We start from the raw sequence: 20,058 nt of genomic DNA, 5'->3' as shown, positions 1-20,058 counted from the left end.
CTGGATTAAAGGGGTCAGTCATCCAAAAATTGGGATTCATTTGTTGTCGCAAATATTCGCTTGTAGCATACCATATTTCAATAGATTGGCGTAATTTTTCTACCGCACGAACATTCCCATAATGATAATGTTTTTCCAAAATGGAACTTTGTTGTTCATCTTGGACTAGCCATCCTTTAGAAGGTATTGTTAAAAGATCATCAATTCCTAATGAAATAGATGTAGCAGTAGCTTGCTGGAATCCTAGTCTTTATTTGATCTAGGATGTGTGATGTATATGTCATTCCGAAATGATCTATTAATCTGCTAATAAGTCGTTTAATGGCAGTTCCACCTATCACGTTATTGTGAAAGACTAGATTGCCCCGTTCTGCCATAAGTACCTCCATATTCCACTCAGTGGTATTCGGTTCGACAATGGATTTGAGTGAATGATTGGAAAACTTCCTTTTCTTTATGTTTATTCACGTATAAAATTGAAAAGATGCTAGTTGACCTGAATTGACACCAGTATCATAAATTTACTTAGCATGGATACCTACACTAACCATCTATATGATTAGATACCATATGAATAGCTATAGAAAAACCTTGTATAGCTTATTCGATTTCTCGATAAAAAGAAACATGACCAATAGTGGTTCGAATGTATATCCAACGAATTTCTTTTTATACTTCTTATTACTAAATAATCCCCATAAATCTCATAATAGGTACCAAAAGATTCATATTGAACTTCGATAGGAACTTCTCTTGAAGACATAATACATTGATCTATTCGCCACCGGAGCCAAAAAGGACTATCGAAATTGATTATTTTCTGTCTATAAGCTTGAATTGCATCATAGGAATTGCAAAAAAGGGTTTTTTTTCATATACTTCAAGTTATTATTGCTAAGTTTTTCATTTTGAGAATTTCTGCAATTAAACGAATTATACCTGTTTGCACAAATACCTCGATGATTTCTGCTAGTTAATACATAAAGTCCAATAAGCATATCTTGAGTTGGTACAGAAATCGGATCCCCTATAACTGGAGACAAAAGATTCGTATGAGAAAACATAAGTAAACGAGCTTCTGCTTGAGCCTCCAAAGATAAAGGCACATGAACAACCATTTGATCCCCATCAAAGTCCGCATTGAATCCCTTACATACCAATGGATGTAAACAAATAGCACGCTCTTCTACTAAAATGGGTTGAAATGCCTCTATTCCCAATCTATGCAAAGTAGGCGCTCTATTCAGCAATACTGGATGTCCCCGCATAACTTCTTGAAGTATTTCCCATACAATGGGTTCTTTTTCGCGGATTTTACTCTTAGCAACTCCTATGTTCGAAGCAAAATGGTTTCAAATTAAACCACGAATCAGAAACGTCTGAAATAGCTCTATTGCTATTAATCAACTCATTTTCCAAGAAGAGTCTCTCGAAATCTTCCCTCTTTGCCCTCAATTATATCAGAAAACAATTTGTAAACTTTATTATTACCGTCCCTCATTGGTTGTCCGCGGATTCCATTATCAAAAAGTGTATCCACGGCTTCTTGTACCATTTTTTCTTGACACATTACTAATTCCTCTGGTGTAGATCTACTTGTTGTTAATAGATCAATAAGAGTATTGTTCCGATAGAGAACTCTTTTATAGAGTTCATTAATATCCGAAATCATGCGTTTACCCCCATCTATTTTCATAATTGGTCTTAATTAGGGAGGAAGAATTGGTAAGAGACATAAAACCATCCATTCTGGTTCTATATTTGTTCGGATAAAATGCTTAGCTAATTCCATGCGTTTCTACTTTTCTACAATGCGGAATTGATAACCCACGTATAAATTAATCAGAATTCTTTGGATTTAAAGAAGAAAAAAACAACTTTGCTACAATTATTTGTTTGGTTAGTCAGAAGAGTCCTCCAAATATTTGGGTCTTGTATTGATAATCATTTTCAAGATTTTTAGAAATAGAGAAAAGAGGGTAGGCTCATTTCATAATAAATATGGGGAAATTTCCTATAAGGAATTGAGTGTGAGATCCAAATGAATTGAAAGACTCATGTTTGGTTCGAGAAGAAATCATAGACATTTTGAAGTGAATGGAAAAAGAATCTACTTTCATTAAGTGATTTATTAGATAATCGAAAACAGAGTGATTTATTAGAATCTACTTTCATTAAGTGATTTATTAGATAATCGATACATCATTTATGACCCACGAGTGAGCCATCCGAAGTAGAAGGTATCTCATCGAATGAGTATGTCTCACAGTAATCATCGTACAACGTGAAGTTTATATCACCTATTACGATGCGGTCAATATAAACTGAGAACGACTCGCTCGCCTGATTCCCTCTGAGCGGGATGAAGGAGCAAGCAGGTGGCAAATCCTAATCGTAGTCATCCACATATGCCCAACTAGATTGTCGTGAAAAGTGGCAGAGGATCTATGCTTGAAAATGGTTTATATGAGATATTAGTAATGGCGTAGCACAAGTGTTATGTGTAACATCCCGAAAATTCTTATTTAATTAATTTAATCAAGTTTTAAATTAATTATGGGAAATTAACATTTTGTTGAATTATGTGGAAAAATAATAAAATGTTAAGTTATTGGGCCATGCGGTGGAATTAGTAAAGTGGGGGTGTAATTGTGTAAGAGCCCACTTCTAATTTTATGTTTTTCATAAAATAAAGGAAAACAAGAGGAGAAGGGAAAAATTAGAACGTGAAAACCAGAAGCTGTGAGAAGAGGAACTGAAGAACGTGAAGGAGAACCAAAGAGGAAGAGGAACCAATTCAAGAATTTGGCTAAGGTAAGGGGGGACTTATCTGATTATCATCTATTATCGGGTTAGGGGTTGGTAATACTGAATAGATGTGGAATTCGGGTTGATTGAGTCATATGATAGGTTTAGGGATTGAGTCAATTGTATGATGTTTGATCTCTATGTTTAAATCTATGATGTCTGCGTTGTTATGGTCTCAATTGATGTGTAATTGGTGTATTATGAGATGTATTTTGTGTTGTTTGTGCATTCTATTCCCCTAGGTTCGTACTGGTATGAATTGGGTGAGTTTGGAATGTGTAGAATGTTGTTTTCTGCAGGTTGGGGTTTCTGAAATCGCCGGTTCGCGCCGCGTGCATAGGGTTGGCGCCGCGAACAGGTGGGCAGAATGCCAGGAAGTTGTGATACGCTCAGGTCGCGCCGCGTACCTGTGTTCGCGCTGCGAAGGCGTAACTTTTTCTCGCTTCGCGCCGCGTGTAGATGTTTGCGCCGCGAATAGCTTGGCAGAGAGCCAAGGATTCTTGGAACGCTCAGTTCGCGCCGCGAACTGATGGTGGCGCCGCGTGCTGTTGGTTTTTGAGATATTTTTGAAAGTTCAAAGATGCATAACTTTTTAACTGTTGGTCCGTTTGATGCGCCGTTTCGAGCTAAACGAACCTTATAGGATAATCTATATAATGATGATTGAATGGTTTTTCGAATTATGAAAATACATGTATGCTATTCTTATTGAATATGATGATTGGTGCAAATACGTGTATGTTTTGTATATGATGATGATGGAATTGTGATTGAATGATGTTAATATATATGAACATACTTGAATGATGATGATGATGTTGATGATTGATGATGATGATGGTATAAGTATGTTGTATATGTTGCATTCATTCATGTTCATTGATGATACTGTATCCATAAGGGTGTGTTGGATCAGTGAAGGGCATGATTCCCATTGTGTGGAATCTGTGCTGGCAGGGCCGTATCTTGGACGATGTTGGATCGGTCATGGGTTATTCCCATTTGATGACGTTGGTACCACATGCATAGTGTCGGTTCATACATATGCATAATTTATAACATGATTGGATGTATTCCAGTGTTGTAAATGTTGATTGTGGTTTGACTTGTTGTGAATGTCTGTTTATGAAACAATTGGGTGAATGATGCAACTGTGATGTGTTATTGCTTTATAACCTTATAACATTTGTTAATTATGATGAGACTCACCCTTACATGTGGTCATTTTCAGATTCAGGATAGCGGCTGTTCGACTCGGTGAGGATTAGCTCATGAGTCAGTGTCTTAGTTAGCGTCAGGTGTCATGCTCTGATAGTTGTAACACTGGGGACGCGATTGTTTAGAGTTTATGATTATGACTCTAGTTATGTTTTTGATGTTTTGAAGGATAAGTTTTAAAGATGTTAAACTTAGTCCGTTTTTGATAAATTTCCGCTGTGTTAACATGAAACGTTTTAAGTTATGATGATTACCTCAGTGAATGCATGACATGACTGAATGATGTTTATTTATTATGAATTGTGGCACCCTTATTTCATGTACTCTGAATAATTGTTTTAAATTGCCGCGGGGTTAGTAAGGGGTGTTACAATAGTGGTATCAGAGCATAGTCGGTCGTTATGACCAGAGTCTTAGTGTCAGTTTTGTTTCCTGTGTATGCGACTAGTAAGAGTTAACTGTCGATACTTCTGTTCTGATTAAATTGGTTGTGATTTAAGCAGAACAATGGCTGGAAGAGGAGGAAGAAACGATGATGCCATCGCTGAGGCTCTGGGCATGATTGCTGGTGTGCTGGGAGGAAATACCAATGGAGCTGCGATTGGTGCTGACAGGAAGCTGAACAGTTTTCAGAGGAACAATCCTCCATTGTTCAAGGGCACGCATGATCCTGAAGGTGCTCAGAAGTGGCTTAAGGAGATCGAGAGAATCTTCAGAGTCATCGATTGTGCTGAGGATCTGAAGGTGAGGTATGGTACTCACATGTTGTCTGAAGAAGCTGACGACTGGTGGATGACTACCAGGACTGAACTGGAAGCTGATGGTGGGGCTATTTCTTGGGCCGTGTTCAAGAGAAAATTTTTGAGAAGGTACTTTCCTGAAGACGTAAGAGGTCGAAAGGAAATTGAATTTCTGGAACTAGTTCAAGGTAGCATGACAGTACCAGAGTATGCTTCGAAGTTCGTTGAGTTGGCGAAGTACTACGTTCACTACAACAACGATGAAGCTAGTGAATTCTCGAAATGCATCAAGTTCGACAACGGTCTCCGTGATGAGATTAAGCAGGGTATCAGATATCAGAGAATCCGGAGATTTGTAGACTTGGTGGACTGTAGTAGGATCTTCGAGGAAGATAATCTCAAGCTGAAGTCATCTCACTCTCGCGAGTTAGTTGACAGGAAAGGGAAGAAGCCTATGGATAAGGGTAAGCCATATGGTAGAGGTAATACAAAGACTGGTGGTTGGAAGAAGCCTAGTGGGGGAGACTCCAGTGCTTTTGTCAGGTGCTATAACTGTGGTGAGGTCGGGCACCGTAGGAATGAGTGCAAGCTGAATCAGAAGAAGTGCTTCAAGTGTGAAGAAGTGGGTCATGTTGCCGCTGATTGTAAGAAGAAGATTGTGACTTGTTACAATTGTGGTGAAGAGGGTCACATTAGCCCACAGTGTCCTAAACCGAAGAAGAACCAAGCTGGAGGGAAGGTCTTTGCTTTGTCTGGATCAGAAACCACTCCGGAGGATAGATTAATTAAAGGTACGTGTTTTATTCATGGCACACCTTTAGTTGCGATTATTGATACTGGAGCCACTCATTCTTTTATTTCTTTAGATTGTGCTAAGAGGTTGAATTTGGAAATATCTGATATAAATGGAAGTATGGTTATTGATACTCCAGCGTCGGGTTCAGTAACTACTTCGTCTGCATGCTTGAATTGTCCGGTTGATATTTTTGGTAGGGAATTCGGGATGGACTTAGTGTGCCTTCCATTGAAACAACTCGATGTGATCCTGGGGATGAACTGGTTAGAATTTAACCGTGTTCACATCAACTGTTTTTCGAAGACAGTGATCTTTCCTGAAGAAGCTCATTCTGATGATCTGGAGATGACGGCTAGACAAGTGGATGAAGCTATCAAGGATGGTGCAACAGTGTTTATGTTATTTGCATTGACAAATTCGAAGGAAAGAGTAGTAAGTAGCGAACTACCAGTGGTGTGTGAATTTCCAGAAGTTTTTCCAGAAGATGTGAATGAATTACCACCGGAAAGAGAAGTGGAGTTTTCTATTGATTTAATTCCGGGAACTAGCCCAGTGTCAATGGCACCGTATCGTATGTCACCGTCTGAGTTGACTGAACTGAAGAAGAAGTTGGAAGAATTACTTGAGAAGAAGTTCATTCGTCCTAGCGTTTCTCCGTGGGGTGCACCTGTGTTGCTAGTGAAGAAGAAGGAGGGTTCAATGAGGTTGTGTGTGGATTACAGACAACTGAACAAGGTTACTATCAAGAACCGGTATCCCTTGCCGAGGATTGATGATTTGATGGATCAACTGGTTGGAGCATGTGTGTTTAGCAAAATTGATCTGAGGTCTGGGTATCACCAGATTCGTGTGAAAGACGATGATATTCAGAAGACCGCTTTCAGAACAAGGTATGGACATTATGAGTATTCGGTAATGCCGTTTGGAGTTACTAACGCACCTGGTGTATTTATGGAGTATATGAATAGGATATTTCATCCTTATCTCGATAAGTTCGTAGTGGTGTTTATAGATGATATCCTAATATATTCTAAGAGTGAGGAAGAACATGCAGAACATCTCAGAATTGTGTTGGAGTTGTTAAAAGAGAAGCAACTTTTTGCCAAACTGTCGAAGTGTGAGTTTTGGTTAAAAGAGGTCAGTTTTCTTGGACATGTAATTTCTAAGAATGGTATTGCTGTCGATCCTACTAAGATAGAGGCTGTATCTCAGTGGGAAGCACCGAAGTCAGTGTCAGAGATTCGTAGTTTTCTTGGTCTTGCAGGATATTACAGGAAGTTCATTGAAGGATTTTCAAAGTTAGCATTGCCGTTAACTAAATTAACCAGAAAGGGTCAGGCTTTTATTTGGGATGTAAAATGCGAAGAAGGATTCCAAGAGCTGAAGAAGAGGTTGACTAGTGCTCCTATTTTGATTTTGCCGAATCCGACAGAATCATTTCTGGTTTATTGTGATGCTTCGTTGATGGGTTTAGGTGGTGTACTGATGCAGAACCAACAAGTGGTCGCGTACGCGTCGAGACAACTCAAAGTGCATGAAAGGAATTATCCGACTCATGATCTGGAGTTGGCAGCGGTGGTTTTTGTCCTGAAGTTGTGGCGACATTATTTGTATGGGTCGAGATTTGAGGTGTTCAGTGATAATAAGAGTCTGAAATATCTCTTTGACCAGAAAGAACTGAATATGAGGCAGAGAAGGTGATTGGAATTCCTTAAAGACTATGATTTTACTTTGAATTACCATCCGGGTAAGGCAAACGTAGTTGCTGATGCTTTAAGTAGGAAGACTTTGCATATGTCTAAGCTAATGGTGAAAGAATTGGATTTGATTGAACAATTCAGAGACTTGAGTTTGGTATGTGAAGGTACTCCTACTAGTGTTAAGTTGGGAATGCTGAAGCTGACCAGTGGTATTCTTGAAGAGATCAGAGAGGGCCAGAAGGCTGATGTCGAATTAGTCGACAAGTTGACTTTGATTAACCAAGGCAAGAGTGGTGAATTCAGAGTTGACGAGAATGGTATACTGAGGTTTGGAGACAGAGTTTGTGTTCCTGATGTTGCTGAACTCCGAAGAAATATTTTAGAAGAAGGACACCGTAGTGGATTAAGTATTCATCCTGGTGCTACCAAGATGTATCATGATTTGAGAAAGCTATTTTGGTGGCCTGGAATGAAGAAAGAAATTGGTGAGTTTGTGTATTCGTGTTTGACTTGTCAGAAGACAAAGGTTGAACATCAGAAGCCATCTGGATTTATGCAACCGATGTTTATTCCTGAGTGGAAATGGGATAGCATATCGATGGATTTTGTTTCGGGTTTGCCGAGAACTGTTAAGAATTGTGAAGCTATCTGGGTTGTGGTGGACAGATTGACGAAGTCTGCACATTTCATACCGTTAAGAATGGATTATCCGATGGAAAAGCTGGCTCAATTATATATTGAGAGGATAGTCAGTCTACATGGTATTCCTTCGAGTATCGTGTCAGATAGAGATCCGAGATTTACGTCTAAATTCTGGGAAGGTTTGCAGAAGGCTTTGGGTACTAAGCTGAGACTGAGTTCTGCTTATAATCCGCGGACGGATGGACAGACTGAGAGGACAATTCAGTCGTTAGAAGATTTGTTACGTGCTTGTGTGTTAGAAAAAGGAGGTGCTTGGGATAGTTACCTGCCTTTGATTGAATTTACCTACAACAACAGTTTTCATTCGAGTATAGGTATGGCTCCGTTTGAGACATTGTATGGTAGGAGATGTAGAACTCCATTGTGTTGGTACGAAGCTGGTGAGAGTGCTGTGATTGGACCAGAAATTGTACAACAGACTACGGAGAAGATTAAGATGATTCGAGAGAAGATGAAAGCTTCTCAGAGTCGTCAAAAGAGTTATTATGATAAGAGGAGGAAGACACTTGAGTTTCAAGAGGGAGATCATGTGTTTATGAAGGTTACTCCTATGACGGGTATTGGTCGAGCTTTAAAGTCAAAGAAGTTGACTCCGCGTTTTATTGGACCATTCCAAATTTCAGAAAGAGTGGGAGAAGTGGCATATCATATTGTGTTACCGCCAATGCTTGCCAACTTGCATGATGTATTTCATATGTCTCAATTGAGGAAATACATTTCGGACCTGTCCCACGTGATCCAAGTGGATGATGTGCAAGTTAAAGACAACTTAACGGTTGAAACGTTACCTGTGAGGATTGAAGATAGAAGACTGAAGCAATTGCGGGGAAAGGAAATAGCTTTAGTCAGAGTAGCTTGGGGAGGACCAGCTGATGGAAACGTCACCTGGGAGTTGGAAAGCCAGATGAAAGATTCCTATCCGGAACTATTTGCTTGAGGTATGTTTTCGAGGACGAAAACTCTTTAGTGGGGGAGAGTTGTAACATCCCGAAAATTCTTATTTAATTAATTTAATCAAGTTTTAAATTAATTATGGAAAATTAACATTTTGTTGAATTATGTGGAAAAATAATAAAATGTTAAGTTATTGGGCCATGCGGTGGAATTAGTAAAGTGGGGGTGTAATTGTGTAAGAGCCCACTTCTAATTTTATGTTTTTCATAAAATAAAGGAAAACAAGAGGAGAAGGGAAAAATTAGAACGTGAAAACCAGAAGCTGTGAGAAGAGGAACTGAAGAACGTGAAGGAGAACCAAAGAGGAAGAGGAACCAATTCAAGAATTTGGCTAAGGTAAGGGGGGACTTATCTGATTATCATCTATTATCGGGTTAGGGGTTGATAATACTGAATAGATGTGGAATTCGGGTCGATTGAGTCATATGATAGGTTTAGGGATTGAGTCAATTGTATGATGTTTGATCTCTATGTTTGAATCTATGATGTCTGTGTTGTTATGGTCTCAATTGATGTGTAATTGGTGTATTATGAGATGTATTTTGTGTTGTTTGTGCATTCTATTCCCCTAGGTTCGTACTGGTATGAATTGTATGAGTTTGGAATGTGTAGAATGTTGTTTTCTGCAGGTTGGGGTTTCTGAAATCGCCGGTTCGCGCCGTGTGCATAGTGTTGGCGCCGCGAACAGGTGGGCAGAATGCCAGGAAGTTGTGATACGCTCAGGTCGCGTCGCGTACTTGTGTTCGCGCCGCGAAGGCGTAACTTTTTCTCGCTTCGCGCCGCGTGTAGATGTTTGCGCCGTGAATAGCTTGGCAGAGAGCCAAGGATTCTTGGAACGCTCAGTTCGCGCCGCGTGCTGTTGGTTTTTGAGATATTTTTGAAAGTTCAAAGATGTATAACTTTTTAACTGTTGGTCCGTTTGATGCGCCGTTTCGAGCTAAACGAACCTTAAAGGATAATCTATATGATGATGATTGAATGGTTTTTAGAATGATGAAAATACATGTATGCTATTCTTATTGAATATGATGATTGGTGCAAATACGTGTATGTTTTGTATATGATGATGATGGAATTGTGATTGAATGATGTTAATATATATGAACATACTTGAATGATGATTGATGATGATGATGATGGTATAAGTATGTTGTATATGTTGCATTCATTCATGTTCATTGATGATACTGTATCCATAAGGGTGTGTTGGATCAGTGAAGGGCATGATTCCCATTGTGTGGAATCTGTGCTGGCAGGGCCGTATCTTGGACGATGTTGGATCGGTCATGGGTTATTCCCATTTAATGATGTTGGTACCACATGCATAGTGTCGGTTCATACATATGCATAATTTATAACATGATTAGATGTATTCCAGTGTTGTAAATGTTGATGATGTATTGATTATGGTTTGACTTGTTGTGAATGTCTGTTTATGAAACAATTGGGTGAATGATGCAACTGTGATGTGTTATTGCTTTATAACCTTATAACATTTGTTAATTATGATGAGACTCACCCTTACATGTGGTCATTTTCAGATTGAGGATAGCGGTTGTTCGACTCGGTGAGGATTAGCTCATGAGTCAGTGTCTTAGTTAGCGTCAGGTGTCATGCTCTGATAGTTGTAACACTGGGGACGCGATTGTTTAGAGTTTATGATTATGACTCTAGTTATGTTTTTGATGTTTTGAAGGATAAGTTTTAAAGATGTTAAACTTAGTCCGTTTTTGATAAATTTCCGCTGTGTTAACATGAAACGTTTTAAGTTATGATGATTACCTCAGTGAATGCATGACATGACTGAATGATGTTTATTTATTATGAATTGTGGCACCCTTATTTCATGTACTCTGAATAATTGTTTTAAATTGCCGCAGGGTTAGTAAGGGGTGTTACATTATGAATATTTAGTAACAATGAATGTGCAAATAGATATCGTAAATAGGATGTTACTTGTTGTCATTTGTCAAGTCATCCATAAAAAAGTTTCACCTAATTTGGAGTAGAGGTTAACCAAATAAGAGGCTCCTTAGTTGTACTTATCAATCCTCTCCAAGTTAACAAAGTACTTCAAATAGACGACATCGACATTTTATGCACTTTTGTTCACTAATATGGACGTGCCAACCAGATACAAGAGGTACGACCTAAATGTACATACTTTATGACGTGATACAAGTGCATCATCATCGTCAATCTCAATTGTCGCATCCAAGTGGTATTTGTACAATCTTTAGAGAAATCCAAACTTATCATGACAATCTCTAGTGTCCTCTATCTCACGTTGGGCATCACCTGGGTTAACTCTCAAATATTGCACCATTATCCCCATTGCCTCGGGTTTAATGAGTATGGAATATTTAAAAATTTTCTCCTGATTGAAATATGTATAAGGGATGACACATATCAAGTGTGATAGACATCTCAACGATCGAAAGATGGAATGAAGAAGTCCATAAATATCATCTCTTTATGAAAGGAGATAACAAGCCATGGTCAATAAAAATATACCCAGTCCTGCATAAACCTTTCAGTCCGGAAAGTTCAAATTTATACATTTTAACGACTCACATTGCTATAAAAAACATATCAATGTCAAAAAATTCAAATTTTATAGTACATCTGTTTAAAAGAATAAATAAAAATTTATTTTACCTCTTCGTCTCACACGTGCCTAGGAGCATGGTCTGTATATAAACAAATTAGTGAGGCGTCTGAGGGCCTCCTAAATAAACATCAGGAACGACAGTAGCAGGTTGAACTTCTGGGACATATGGGGTAGCAGCAGAGAACTCATGTCTCCGGGAGGACGATGCTGGAGACACGTGATCTTCGGAAGACGATACTCCTGCATCAAATGAAGTGACACCAATTTCTAGATGAAAGGGTCTGGCTTTTCCCTCTGAACGGATGCATGATAAGCCACTCTACCATGTCTCAATCTCTCTTGGTTGTCAAACATTTTATCTTTAATTAAACCAGTAAAATAATATCATAATCAAAGAATTCAAACTCATAGGACGAACAGACAAAACTAGAAAATTAATGTTGAACAGGAACAATCTGAAAGTTAATTTCTGTAGCATCTTGAAGCCAGAACAACGCAAAAGCATAACAATGTCCAAATGCTATAACTTCAAATTTTAAAAAATCTACATGCATGTCTCACTAAACAACCTATTATGTGTCTTAATGTATCATAAATAACCTATTATGCATTTAACTTCAAACTAATGCATCAGAAAACAAAAAACAAAAAACAAAAATGAAAAATTTACCTAATGTGAGAAGCTGATGATTTTTTTATTGAATGGAGTGAAGTAGAGGTTGATTGATTTCCTAGGCTTGAATGCAATACAATAAAAATAGCGAGAAAACTTGAAAAGTGATGGAAATGAAGTTTGTTCACGAGCTCTTTTTTGGGCTATGAGTAAAACTTTTTGAAATAAAAAAGAAGGAAGAGGAAAGGTATGACGCGTTATATAAATCAAAGTGGTACAAAACTTAACCGCTATAAAAAATATAGACATTAACCTCTGTAAAAAAAAACACGTAGCTTAATCTCTAGATATGTTCATCTATGTTCTGTCATGAGTCAGAATCGATTTTGATTGAATTTTGATGCATTCAGAGATTAAATTCTGAATTTCAAAAGCTTTATTGTTTTTTCATTAGGGTGTGTGAGCACCTCTAATGTCCTATATTTTTTTCTCATTCGGCTAGTTCTACTGTGGGGTGGTAGACCTGTTATTGGCCCAAATGGAGTGAGTTTGAAAATCAATACGGTTTTGGTCAATTTCTCTATTTCATTCTTGGCTTGAATATACTAGTTATTGTTTATCTTTTAATGAAACTAGTAAAGGACCCGTGCATTCGCACGGGTCACGTAAAGTCGATAAATATTAAATAAATATTATATAGTTATGATTAAAAAATGTATATTAATTTATACGAATTAATAGAAAAAAATTTCAATGTTGATTGTCATACAAATATTAATTTAATTTATTAAGTTGTAGTAGTTGTCAGGATAAATATAGATTTGTTAATTGCTATTAAACCAAATATATGGTAGAAAAACATGTTTGTCCCGCCGGGTATGCCTGTAATTTTTATTAACAAATATTATAAAATAAAATATATTAATACCAAAACAACATATTGGTTTAATAATTTGATTAGATTTAATAAATTAAATAATAATATGTTTGTTAAATTTGTGTAGTAATTTAGAAGTTATATGCTATAGTAATTCAGAAGTTATTAAACATATGATCTCTAATATCTGTTCAATTTAAGTAAATATTTTGTCGGCCCGTCAGAAAAATAGGTTCGACCCATTGAGTATGGCTATAATTTTTAAATTCTTGTGTATTGTAAATTTATGGATTCTGTTGATATTATATGATTTTATCATCTAATATAAAATAAATTTAAACATAGTTAAGTTGTATAAATAACAATGGTTGAAAAACTAAAAGAATGTTTTTTGAAAAATTGAATGTGATAAGTAAATTATAAAAAATAAAATAAAATCGAATTTGGTAAGTAAATTAATTAATTTTTACGTGAGAAAATTTTAATCTCAATTTTAAACTGAAATCTTATCCTTCCATTTTTACGTGTGAAAAATCTAATCCCAATTTTAAACTTTTATGTCCCTAATTGTAATTTAATTTCCTAATAATTTATAACTATTAAATACTTATAAAAATATTCTTCATGTCCTATTAAAAAAATGTTACATTCAAATCTTTTATTTTCATGAACTTAAAGAGAAGAGAGATATTGAATTGTGTGTTTCTATTTTTATTTTTATTTTTGAGAATGAAGAGATTGTGTTATATAGTAATTTATAAGTCATTAAACATATGATCTCTAATATCTAATCAATTTAAGTAAATATTTTGTCAGCCCGTCAAAAAATATGTACGAATTAAAAGAAGAAAAAAAACTTAAATGATGATTGTCATATAAATATCTTAAATGACGATTGTCATATAAACATCTTCCATTTATCTTAATAAAAATATTTGGATCATAAAAAAAATTCATAATTTTTTTTCGAACTATTACTATAAATATTTTTGTAGAAAATGTATAAAATAAACCTCTAATTAATATATAATAAAGTAAATTGAATGGAAAGAATAAATTGATTAATGAAATAAAAAAGATACGACACAAAAAAATTTCATTCTACTTAATAGAATATAAATGATTTTTTTACGGCTGTTATGACACACAAACAATTAAAATAATTATTTTACTAACCTAATTGAGATATTTATTATTAACACACATTTATCATAACAAAATAATAATAAAAGACAAAAAATAACTGTTTAATCACATTAATTGGAACATAATAAAAATAAATATTAATAATAATAATAATTAAAATTTTAATACTAAAATTAGTACAAAAATTGAAATCATAAATATAATGAGAAGGTATTACTGTAGTCTCCCTAAAAAAAATATTTTTTGGCTGGTTAAGGTTGGAACAAACAACGAAATAAAATTTTGATTAATTACATTATGTTAAGGTAACGACAATTAATATAAGGATGAATTATTGTGGATTTTGACTATGAAGTGTAATAATGAAATATATTAATGGGAATACATGTATTAAAAAATAAAAAAGATTTTCCTTTTTATTATTTTAAATTGGAATACATGTATAAAAAAATTAAAGCTTCAAGCCTCAAAGAAACTAATGAAAAATTAGGGGACTTCTCCTAAGCCAAAATGATAATGATAAATGGACATTGGAACTAATGATTTTGTAAAGATAGGAACTAAATTTTGGGAAAATCAATGGGCCATAATCATAATAAAATCTGTAAATTATAGTTTAATTATTTTGGATTTTGAATACGGAGAGTCATTGTTGCTATAATCAAATATATTGGAATATATGTATTAAAAAATTTTGTTTACATTTTGAATACCTGTATTAATTACATTTATCAAATACATTAATTGAATATAATATTAGCCCCTCTTTTACCTTGATATATGGAAATTTTACCTTATATAGGGTATAATGTTTATTATTTTGAAAATTAATTAGAAATTTAGTAAAAAATTACAATTAAGGGAATTATACCAAGGCCATTATAATTAAGGGTATAATATTATATTAACTTTGACAATAATACTAATATAATTTTATAATTAGTATTTAATAAAAAGATATAATCATAAATGGAATCAAAAAGATATGACACAAAAAGATCTATTATATTTAATAGAAAGTAAATAAATTCTTTTTACGGTATTAATCAAAAACAAATATTTTTAGAATTTCTTTAGAAAAAATATTAAAATTTTATTATAAAAAATACAAAGTTATATTACATGTATTAAAATTATATTATCTCATTCTTTAGAATAAATATTAACATTTTATTATAAATAATAAAAATAATAATAAAGCTTTGTAATTTCTTTTTTTTAGCTGACCCTCTCTTGTACCCAAAAAAATTTATATTATGTCATTCAATAAAAAATTATATATTATTGTGAAATTACATTAGCATTTAAAATTGAATGATAATAAAATATATTAAATTAATTGTTTGCTGTTTCTTAGGAGAAATTATCCAAATTTTACCGACATGATAATAATCACCAAATTTGCGTAACCTAAAACCCATTGGCATATTGGATAATAAATTATAAATTTATTAATCATATCAATATTTTTTTATTATTTATTAAGAGAAAAAATAAAACCTTTTGAGAACTTGTGGATAAATCAGTCTCAAGAAATATCATTCTATTTAATACAAATTTAATATTTAATACAAATTTAATAATTTATTAATTATATACTAAAACAATAAGAATTACTAATTTATTAGTCATATAAATATTTTTTTATTTATTAACTAAAAGAAGTTGTATGCAAAAAGAACCGCTCAAAAATCTTGAAATTCAAAAAAGTTGTAGATTATTTTTTTCACAAATACCATCTAATTAAATATAGTTAGAGAATAAAATAATTGTGAGCTATTTATCTTTTTTATTTAAATAAATCATAAGCTTTATTTTAGTTTCTTCCATATTTTTATTAATCTTTTCTAAAAATCTAAAAAATTACAAAATATCTTTTATTTCAAAATAAAAAGAATGAATTTCTAAGAAAAATACTACCATTAATTAGTATGAAGTGAATAATTTGTATGAATTTATTAGTGGTAAAAAAACATGAATATATTAAAGTTTCAAATAATTGTAGTCAAATTATTTGTTAGTGTTACAAAAACATTAACAGAGACATTAATAAAAAATATTTGATTTCAAATATGATATGGTTATATATACAAATTTTTTAAACTCAATTATTCTTCTTTACATATAAGAAGTCGTTTCACTCCTTTCTTGTTTCTCTTTAACATTAATTTCTATTATTCCCAAAAAATTAATTTCTATTATTCTCAATAAACTGTAATTAATGAGAAAGATTAGGTCAAATTAACTATCTCCACTTACAACAGCTGTTTCACTCCTTCCCTGTTTCTCTCTAAGATTGATTTCTATTATTCCCAATAAATTAGGCCAAATTAATTCTCTCTCTCCACTTGCATCATATTACACGCTCAACACTTTCCTCTCCTTCTTCATGCTTCCTTTCTCTTTCTCAAACAGGTTCATTCTTCTTTTGCTTCAGTTAGTTTCTCACCCTTCATCTCAACATCTCAACATGTTTGTATCGTAAACAACAACTATTTGTTCTTCTCACAACCAAACAACAACAATTAACAACAAAGGTTTAATGATCATAAAATTGTGCTGTACTCCAGCAATTCTGCACATTTGCACACCAGACCAAAGATAATCCAAACAAATTGAAATTCTCGATCATAATTACATTACATGTTAAGAAGTAACTACTTATGTTAAATTGAAATTTGGCCATTTTAAGACTTCTTTATAAATCACAAACTTACCTTCTATGAAGAATCATAAGACAAACCTCATAAAGCATGATAATGTTGGTGAGAATCTTCTACAACATTTTATCAAACAGATAGTGTATCTATACAAAACATAAAAAATAGAAAATAAGAGCATTGAAGGAGAAGACGAATGGAAATGAATGAAAAGGCATACATCAGTCCAAATCAGAAAAAGAAAGTTGTTTCCTTTCCCAAAGAAGGGTGACTGTCTTTCATCTCTGATTTGCACCATATGTCTGATTTTATAATCAACAACTGCAACAGATCAAATCGAAGACAACTGGAGCTTAAAGGTTGAGCTTAAAGATTCATCTACTTTGGGAACATGTGAGATTGAAAGCGGGTTCTTCCTTCTTCTTTTTATTCTTCACAACACTGTTATCATTCATTGTTGGTGAAAATTTGGAATCAATGGACTTATTATTCATATTCAGTAACAATTAAAAATATCATTCACCAAAAAAAAACTAACAAATTAAAGGTGAAAGGTCAACAACGCTCATCGACACAGTCGTTTCATCTTTCAGCCAAATCCTCCAACTGTAAAAAAAAATAGGACAAAAATGAAACAAATATGGGATGAAATTAACAGAAACGAAAGTGACGAAAAAAATAGGATTTTTACAGATTAAAAATATCATTCACAAAAAAAAAAAAACTAACAAATTAAAGGTGAAAAGTCGACGCTCATCGTCGCCGTCATTTCATCTTTCAGCCAAATCATCCTCCAATTGAAAAAAAATAGGACAAAAATGAAACAAATATGAGATGAAATTAACAAAAACGAAAGTGACGAACAAAAAAGATAAGATTTTTAAAGATTAACGAACCATGGTCGAGGGTTTGATGAAATAATCAAATGAGACTCAAGTATATGAAAGGAACAAATAAATCAACGATTAGAGGAACGATTAACCAAATACATGAATAGATTGAAGAAGAATAAAAAGAGTTTCATTGTTAAGGAGGAAAAGAAATTGAAGGTGAAGGAGCAAAAAAAGAATACATGAATAAAACGAAAATGAAAAAGGGATTTAGAACCCAACCTTTGATGCCGATTTCTGATGAAGACAGAGGAGAAAAAATGAAAATGGAGGAATTAGGGTTTGGGAGAGAATTGAGAGAAATAAGAAATAGTAGAAGACAAACCAATGACAATGATGCAGTGAGGAAGAGAGAAGATTGAAAGTTTTGAAAGCAAAAAAAAAAAAATGATTACAAAGAGGAGAAGCGTGGAGGTGGTTTTGCTGTATTCCAAAAAAGATTGCACAATTCCAAATAAAGTTTTTCACGTTAATAATGATGGTAAAAGAAATAAGGGATAATGAAAGGTTACAAAATGATTAAAAAATTTATTTATTAATTAAAATATTAAGGGAGATGCAATTACATCTATGTCCCCGTTTATCACCCTCAAAATGGTGATTAGAGGGATAATTATAAGATTTCATATGTATTCTACTTTATTATATTAAAAGTAGATTTATTTTGATTCTATTATTTTTTATATTTAATTTATTAATTTATTCTTAGATTAAAAATATATTATTACGGATAACATTAGAACCTTTTAAGTAGGGGTGGCAAAACGGGCCGCCCGCCCCGCCCGCCGTCCGCCCCGCCTTATGCCCGCCAAAAAACGAGCGAGGCGGGCATGCCCGCCAAGTAAAATGGGCATCAAAATCATGCCCGCCCCGCCAAGTTGGCGGGTTGGCGGGCGGCGGGCTTACCCGCCTATTTTTATTTATAGTTTTTTAATAGATTAATATCCTTTTTTTACCTTTTAATTAAACTTTTCACTTATTTTTTAAAACAATTTTTTATAAAAGTAATTTTTTAACAAATTTACTCTAAAAAATATTACATATATTTATAAATAAATGTATAAAATAAACCATCAAGAATTGCAATTACTAGAATTAACTAAAAAAAGAGTGAGTTTTGGAGGAGGAGCGGGTTTTGGCGAGCGGCGGGCTTTGGCGGGGCGGGTATGGCGGGCGGCGGGTTTTGGCGGGGCGGGCTTTAGCGAGCGGCGAGCCTAAAATCCCAACCCAACCCGCCAATTTTTGGCGGGTGCGCGGGCGGCCCGGCGGGGCCCGGCCCGTTTTGCCACCCCTACTTTTAAGTTCTAAGTTCAATCTCTACTTTGTATTTCATTCCTCTCCCTCTCCATTTCATATGCATTTTAATTCTCCAAATAAGAAAGAATATTGTAATTTGTAAAAAATAGATATGTGAAAGATTGATATACCTATTATTTTAAAATAGAGACTAAACCTTTATTTCGTGGGGATAACATTTTATTTTTCTTGAATCTTAAGCGTCAGTTCTTTTATATATCCCTAGTTCATCCATGTCTATGTATCTTCATTGCAATGATTTACACATAATGTCTTTCATTCACGATTTTCTTTACAAACAACTCTTATATTTATTTTATCGCTCTTTATCTTTATGTTCTTATCTTTCATTGCAAAGAATTACACATAAAGTCTGTCGTCCACAATTTTCTTTACAAACAACTCTCATTTTACTGTCACAAATTTGAGTTAACAACAAAAATCTTGTGTCTCCTTAAAATACTCCCGCAAAATATATGCCCAACTTCCGTTTATAATCAATCATAATTTTATAGAAACGTAAATACTCGATACTTAAATTTTGATAAATAATATCATATCATAAAATAACTAATGTATAACATTAAAAAAAAATTAATAATTTACTAAAACAAATAAAAAAAGAAAAGATAAAGTTAATAAATAATAAACACCCATTCTTTAGCTTCTAATCAAGAGTTTCTGTAAAATAAAAATGATTTTCATTAAGTTTATATTAATGTAATTTTCATCCTAAAGAAATGGAACCTACCATGAATTTCTTCAATTCTAAAGCCATTAGGGTTAAGACTAAATGTGTATAGGCTTTCTTCAATTCTACAGCCATTGGGATTAAGACTAAATGTGTATAGGCTTATCAGTCACAAATTTTCCCTAGGTACTACTTGTACATTTCTCTATGCTTTCTTTTACATCATCTTTACCTTCATCAAACATAATTAAAGTTTCAAAATAATTGTCAAGAATGTTTTTTTTTTCATTCTTAGAAAAAAAACCCATGTAATATAGCCTTTATTTTTGTTCCTCACAATTCAGATCTTGCTCTAT

The 20,058-nt window shown here is 33.8% G+C and overlaps 1 pseudogene; it reads right to left on the bottom strand.

The window, feature by feature from the left end:
• Nucleotides 1-389: 389 nt before the first annotated feature.
• On the bottom strand, nt 390-19,837 carry LOC131650257 (DNA-directed RNA polymerase subunit beta'-like; annotated as a pseudogene).
• Nucleotides 19,838-20,058: the final 221 nt, after the last annotated feature.

Source organism: Vicia villosa, linkage group LG1 (assembly GCF_029867415.1).
Source record: "Vicia villosa cultivar HV-30 ecotype Madison, WI linkage group LG1, Vvil1.0, whole genome shotgun sequence".
Classification (NCBI taxonomy): domain Eukaryota; kingdom Viridiplantae; phylum Streptophyta; class Magnoliopsida; order Fabales; family Fabaceae; genus Vicia; species Vicia villosa.
The sequence above is the reverse complement of the archived record's forward strand: the minus strand, read 5'-3'. Positions and strand labels throughout refer to the sequence as shown.